We start from the raw sequence: 7,613 nt of genomic DNA, 5'->3' as shown, positions 1-7,613 counted from the left end.
TGCCTCCGAGCGCCGACCGCGCCCGCGCGACGCCGCTGTGCCTGCCCGGAGCTCGGACTGCGGCCAGATCAGACCCGTAGGACGCTGACTCGCCGGCTGCTGGGGCAGAGCGGATCGCCGCGGGGCGGGACGGTCACGGACGGAATTGTCGGGGGGACGCGGCTCGGGAAGAGCGAACTCGGCAACGGGGGGGTTGGCACGTCGGTTGGGCTAAGGCAGGCGGCTTAGGATAAACCGCGAGGGAACGGCGGGGTCCGGGGATGGGCGCCGTCGGCCCGGCGACTAGCGGTAACCCAGGCGGGAAGCTGCGCTCCGTCCGAGTCAGACTCGGTCGTCGCGGCCCGGCTGAGGCTCGCTCTTGTCGAGGGGCGCGGCGCTGCGCCGGCGACTTTGCCCGCGCGAGGCACGCTTTGCGATGGCCCGAGGCGGGAAGCTGCGCCCCGTCCGAGTCAGACTCGGTCGTTGCGGCCCGCCCGGTCACGCGATGCGGCCAGGATGCGGAGTTTTGTCGGCGCTGGGGGGATCCGGAAGGACGTAGGGGCGACGGTGGCGGTCACAGCTCGTCGCCTCCGTGACCCAGACGGGACTGTGCGCACCCCGAGTCAGACTCGGTTCGGCGCGGCCCGCTGCGGCCGGCTGGCGAGGTGAGATGTGGGCCATTGCCGCGCTCCCGACGAACCGTTCCGGGGGGCTGGTGACGTCGCGCGTTCGGCGCTGATGCTGCGACCGGGAGGGAAGCTGCGCCCCGTCCGAGTCAGACTCGGTCGTTGCGGCCCCCCCGAGCCCGCACGCCTCACGCGGAGGGGTCATACGCCCCGGCGGCCACGATAGACGCCTCCCGCTTCGCGGTGGTCGGGAAGGCGTGTGCGGATATGTGCGGAGGTTGGGACTCGGGCTTGGTCTTTGAGAAATCGGTTTCGCGGTCGACCGGCGCGGCCGGCGGACGCCCACGTGGCGTGCCGCAAGTCGGATCGCGCGCTCGGCCTCCGTGGATGGCCTCTGGGTGAGGTTGAGCCGGGGCGTCTCGGTTTCGCTGCCGTACGGTTCGCGCTAGGCCTGCGCGGGCGGCGCGGGGCGCGCGCTCGCGCGGCGGCCGTAGCGCTGGAGTGCGACCCGCAAGTGGGGAGGAACCGTCCACCCAACGCCGGCGGTAGCCGGGGCCGGTGGGGGCCCTACCAAGGCGGGTCATGGGCGCATGTCGGTCAGGTTATAAGAGTGTTTTTCGCTCCGGGCTAGAGCCGGGTGAGGTCGTCTCGAACCACGTGCCTGAAGGCCGCCTCGCGCCGGATTCGGCCCCGCTCATTCGTCGGAGTGACCGCCCGACGCGGGCATCGCTAGATTAGCCGTGGCCCCGATCCTTCCCCATCGACAGCCTTTCGCCCCCTGTACTCCGGCCTGTTAGTAAGGCGGCCGGTACCCCCTTTCTTGGATGAGACAGAACCCTTGACGGGCCGTTCGCAGATTTTTGCCCGGGCTTTGTTTACCGAGGCGGCCGGTACCTCCGTCTGCCTTGGATGGACCGCATCCGCAGATTTTCGTCCGGCCTTAGCTTAAGGAGACGGCCGTTGCCTCCGATCCTCCGGGCTAGAGCCGGGTGAGGTCGTCTCGAACCACGTGCCTGAAGGCCGCCTACGCCGGATTCGGCCCCGCTCATTCGTCGGAGTGACCGCCCGACGCGGGCATCGCTAGATTAGCCGTGGCCCCGATCCTTCCCCATCGACAGCCTTTCGCCCCCTTCGCTCCGGCCTCTGAGGCGGCCGGTACCCCTTTCTTGGATGAGACAGAACCCTTGACGGGCCGTTCGCAGATTTTTGCCCGGGCTTTATTTACCGAGGCGGCCGGTACCTCCGTCTGCCTTGGATGGACCGCATCCGCAGATTTTCGTCCGGCCTTAGCTTAAGGAGACGGCCGTTGCCTCCACACCTTGGAGATGATATTCGCTCCGGGCTAGAGCCGGGTGAGGTCGTCTCGAACCACGTGCCTGAAGGCCGCCTACGCCGGATTCGGCCCCGCTCATTCGTCGGAGTGACCGCCCGACGCGGGCATCGCTAGATTAGCCGTGGCCCCGATCCTTCCCCATCGACAGCCTTTCGCCCCCTTCGCTCCGGCCTCTGAGGCGGCCGGTACCCCTTTCTTGGATGAGACAGAACCCTTGACGGGCCGTTCGCAGATTTTTGCCCGGGCTTTATTTACCGAGGCGGCCGGTACCTCCGTCTGCCTTGGATGGACCGCATCGGCAGATTTTCGTCCGGCCTTAGCTTAAGGAGACGGCCGTTGCCTCCACACCTTGGAGATGATATTCGCTCCGGGCTAGAGCCGGGTGAGGTCGTCTCGAACCACGTGCCTGAAGGCCGCCTACGCCGGATTCGGCCCCGCTCATTCGTCGGAGTGACCGCCCGACGCGGGCATCGCTAGATTAGCCGTGGCCCCGATCCTTCCCCATCGACAGCCTTTCGCCCCCTTCGCTCCGGCCTCTGAGGCGGCCGGTACCCCTTTCTTGGATGAGACAGAACCCTTGACGGATTCGCAGATTTTTGCCCGGGCTTTATTTACCGAGGCGGCCGGTACCTCCGTCTGCCTTGGATGGACCGCATCCGCAGATTTTCGTCCGGCCTTAGCTTAAGGAGACGGCCGTTGCCTCCGATCCTCCGGGCTAGAGCCGGGTGAGGTCGTCTCGAACCACGTGCCTGAAGGCCGCCTACGCCGGATTCGGCCCCGCTCATTCGTCGGAGTGACCGCCCGACGCGGGCATCGCTAGATTAGCCGTGGCCCCGATCCTTCCCCATCGACAGCCTTTCGCCCCCTGTACTCCGGCCTGTTAATAGAGGCGGCCGGTACCCCCACCTTGGATGAGCCAGAATCCTTGACGGACCATTCGCAGATTTTTGCCCGGGCTTTGTTTACCGAGGCGGCCGGTACCTCCGTCTGCCTTGGATGGACCGCATCCGCAGATTTTCGTCCGGCCTTAGCTTAAGGAGACGGCCGTTGCCTCCGATCCTCCGGGCTAGAGCCGGGTGAGGTCGTCTCGAACCACGTGCCTGAAGGCCGCCTCGCGCCGGATTCGGCCCCGCTCATTCGTCGGAGTGACCGCCCGACGCGGGCATCGCTAGATTAGCCGTGGCCCCGATCCTTCCCCATCGACAGCCTTTCGCCCCCTGTACTCCGGCCTGTTAGTAAGGCGGCCGGTACCCCCTTTCTTGGATGAGCCAGAATCCTTGACGGACCGTTCGCAGATTTTTGCCCGGCCTGTGTTTAAGGAGGCGGCCGGTACCTCCTTCCTTGGATGACCCACTACCCTTGACGGGCCCATTCGCAGATTTTTGCCCGGCCTGTTAATAGAGGCGGCCGGTACCCCCTTTCTTGGATGACCTACTACCCTTGACGGGCCATTCGCAGATTTTTGCCCGGCCTGTGTTTAAGGAGGCGGCCGGTACCTCCTTCCTTGGATGACCCACTACCCTTGACGGGCCCATTCGCAGATTTTTGCCCGGCCTGTTAATAGAGGCGGCCGGTACCCCCTTTCTTGGATGACCTACTACCCTTGACGGGCCATTCGCAGATTTTTGCCCGGCCTGTGTTTAAGGAGGCGGCCGGTACCTCCTTCCTTGGATGACCCACTACCCTTGACGGGCCCATTCGCAGATTTTTGCCCGGCCTGTTAATAGAGGCGGCCGGTACCCCCTTTCTTGGATGACCTACTACCCTTGACGGGCCATTCGCAGATTTTTGCCCGGCCTGTGTTTAAGGAGGCGGCCGGTACCTCCTTCCTTGGATGACCTTCTACCCTTGACGGGCCATTCGTGGATTTTTGCCCGGCCTGTGTTTAGGGAGGCGACCGGTCCTCCGTAACTTGATCGGATTTCCCTTCCGGCCTGAGTTTATGGAGGCGGCCGGTCCTCCGTAGCTTGATTGGATTTCCCTTCCGGCCTGTGTTTATGGAGGCGGCCGGTCCTCCGTAGCTTGATTGGATTTCCCTTCCGGCCTGAGTTTATGGAGGCGGCCGGTCCTCCGTAGCTTGATCGGATTTCCCTTCCAGCCTGTGTTTAAGGAGGCGGCTGGTCCTCCCCGGTCGGTTGCCAAGCGACCGGGACCCGCAAGTGGGCAGGAACCGTCCACCCAACGCCGGCGAGCCGGGGCCGGTGGGGGCCCTACCAAGGCGGGTCTAACTTCAGGCGGTGCAAACGGGGGAGGGGGGTAAGGACGGCTGCCGGGAGCAGACAGCCGTCCCCGGGAGGGGGTAGTAGCTTCGCGGCGGCCGCCGGGAGCAGACGGCCGTCCGCGCATTCTGCCAATGCCTGTAGGACTTTGAATATTTCACAGCCGTGCCGTGGCACTTAGAAAATTTTTCAGAGACGTGGCACTTAGAAAGTTTTTCAGAGATGTGGCACTTTGAAAGTTTTTGAGAGATGTGGCACTTTGAAAGTTTTTGAGAGATGTGGCACTTAGAAATTTTTTGAGAGATGTGGCACTTTGAAATTTTTTGAGAAATGTGGCACTTTGAAAATTTTTGAGAAATGTGGCACTTAGAAAATTTTCTCTCTCTCTCTGGAAGTGCCGTGCCTTCTTCAGTTCTGCTATCCGAGCAGGGGACGCTTGCTGGCGGCCGTTACCAGCGCTCGGACCAGGCCCAATTGATTTGCATGGAAAACAATTGCGTCCCCCATGCTCGTTCTGACTATATTTTGCGAAAGGGGGGTAAAGTGATGAGTACACTAAGTGGGGGGACCAACCCATGTACTCTAGAAAAAGTACATGGGTTGACAAAAGACCAGTTGGTAATGCACCCCTGGTACCCAAACCCCTGGTACCTTTAGGCACTTAGAAAAAATTTCGCCCAAATTTGGAGGTCGCTCCAGGGGAAGAGGCCGAATTTTCGCCTATTACGGCCGACCGCGGGAACCAGCCGAGGCGGACGCTTTTCGGCGCAAGAGCCGTTGGCACTTAGAAAATATTCGCTAAACTTCAAAGGACCTCCAGGGGAAGAGGCCGAATTGTCACTTTTTCTGGCCGACATCGGGAACCAGCCGAGTCGGACTCTTTACGGCGGAGCAGCCGTTGGCACTTAGAAAATATTCGCCAAACTCGGCCGGACTTCCAGGGGAAGAGGCCGAATTGTCACTTGTTCTGCCCGACATCGGGAACCAGCCGAGTCGGACACTTTAAGGCGGAGCAGCCGTTGGCACTTAGAAAATATTCGCCAAACTTGAACGGACCTCCAGGGGAAGAGGCCGAATTTTCACCTGTTCTGGCCGACATCGGGAACCAGCCGAGTCGGACGCTTTAAGGCGGAGCAGCCGTTGGCACTTAGAAAATATTCGTTAAACTTGAAAGGACCTCCAGGGGAAGAGGCCGAATTGTCACTTGTTCTGGCCGACATCGGGAACCAGCCGAGTCGGACGCTTTAAGGCGGAGCAGCCGTTGGCACTCAGAAAATATTCGTTAAACTTGAAAAGACCTCCAGGGGAAGAGGCCGAATTGTCACTTGTTCTGGCCGACATCGGGAACCAGCCGAGTCGGGCCCTTTAAGGCTGAGCAGCCGTTGGCACTTAGGAAATATTTGCCTTAACTCGGCCGGACTTCCAGGGGAAGAGGCCGAATTTTCACCTGTTCTGGCCGACATCGGGAACCAGCCGAGTCGGACGCTTTAAGGCGGAGCAGCCGTTGGCACTTAGAAAATATTCGTTAAACTTGAAAGGACCTCCAGGGGAAGAGGCCGAATTGTCACTTGTTCTGGCCGACATCGGGAACCAGCCGAGTCGGACGCTTTAAGGCTGAGCAGCCGTTGGCACTTAGAAAATATTCGTTAAACTTCAACTGACCTCCAGGGGAAGAGGCCGAATTTTCACTTGTTCTGGCCGACATCGGGAACCAGCCGAGTCGGACGCTTTACGGCGGAGCAGCCGTTGGCACTTAGGAAATATTCGTTAAACTTCAACTGACCTCCAGGGGAAGAGGCCGAATTTTCACTTGTTCTGGCCGACATCGGGAACCAGCCGAGTCGGACGCTTTTCGGCGCAAGAGCCGTTGGCACTTAGAAAATATTCGTTAATCTTGAACGGACCTCCAGGGGAAGAGGCCGAATTTCCACTTATTCTGGCCGACATCGGGAACCAGCCGAGTCGGACGCTTTACGGCGGAGCAGCCGTTGGCACTTAGAAAATATTCGTTAAACTTCAACTGACCTCCAGGGGAAGAGGCCGATTTTTCACTTGTTCTGGCCGACATCGGGAACCAGCCAAGTCGGACCCTTTACGGCGGAACAGCCGTTGGCACTTAGGAAATATTTGCCTTAACTCGGCCGGACTTCCAGGGGAAGAGGCCGAATTTTCACTTGTTCTGGCCGACATCGGGAACCAGCCGAGTCGGACTCTTTACGGCGGAACAGCCGTTGGCACTTAGGAAATATTCGCCGAACTTGGCCGGACTTCCAGGGGAAGAGGCCGATTTTTCACTTGTTCTGGCCGACATCGGGAACCAGCCGAGTCGGACTCTTTACGGCGGAACAGCCGTTGGCACTTAGGAAATATTCGCCAAACTTGGCCGCACTTCCAGGGGAAGAGGCCGAATTTTTACTTGTTCTGGCCGACATCGGGAACCAGCCGAGTCGGACGCTTTACGGCGGAGCAGCCGTTGGCACTTAGGAAATATTCGCCAAACTTGGCCGCACTTCCAGGGGAAGAGGCCGAATTTTCACTTGTTCTGGCCGACATCGGGAACCAGCCGAGTCGGACTCTTTACGGCGGAGCAGCCGTTGGCACTTAGAAAATATTCGTTAAACTTCAACTGACCTCCAGGGGAAGAGGCCGATTTTTCACTTGTTCTGGCCGACATCGGGAACCAGCCGAGTCGGACCCTTTAAGGCTGAGCAGCCGTTGGCACTTAGGAAATATTTGCCTTAACTCGGCCGGACTTCCAGGGGAAGAGGCCGGATTTTCACTTGTTCTGGCCGACATCGGGAACCAGCCGAGTCGGTCTCTTTACGGCGGAACAGCCGTTGGCACTTAGGAAATATTCGCCGAACTCGGCCGGACTTCCAGGGGAAGAGGCCGATTTTTCACTTGTTCTGGCCGACATCGGGAACCAGCCGAGTCGGACACTTTACGGCGGAGCAGCCGTTGGCACTTAGGAAATATTCGCCAAAATGTTCCGGACCTCCAGGGGAAGTGGCCGAATTTTCACTCGTTCTGGCCGACCGGAGGAACCAGCCGAGTCGGTCTCTTTACGGCGGAGCAGCCGTTGGCACTTAGGAAATATTCGCCGAACTCGGCCGGACTTCCAGGGGAAGAGGCCGATTTTTCACTTGTTCTGGCCGACATCGGGAACCAGCCGAGTCGGACACTTTACGGCGGAGCAGCCGTTGGCACTTAGGAAATATTTGCCTTAACTCGGCCGGACTTCCAGGGGAAGAGGCCGGATTTTCACTTGTTCTGGCCGACATCGGGAACCAGCCGAGTCGGACTCTTTAAGGCTGAGCAGCCGTTGGCACTTAGGAAATATTTGCCTTAACTCGGCCGGACTTCCAGGGGAAGAGGCCGGATTTTCACTTGTTCTGGCCGACATCGGGAACCAGCCGAGTCGGACACTTTACGGCGGAGCAGCCGTTGGCACTTAGG

Source organism: Syngnathus scovelli, unplaced genomic scaffold (genome assembly GCF_024217435.2).
Source record: "Syngnathus scovelli strain Florida unplaced genomic scaffold, RoL_Ssco_1.2 HiC_scaffold_33, whole genome shotgun sequence".
Lineage (NCBI taxonomy): Eukaryota > Metazoa > Chordata > Actinopteri > Syngnathiformes > Syngnathidae > Syngnathus > Syngnathus scovelli.
Note: the sequence above shows the minus strand (reverse complement) of the source record.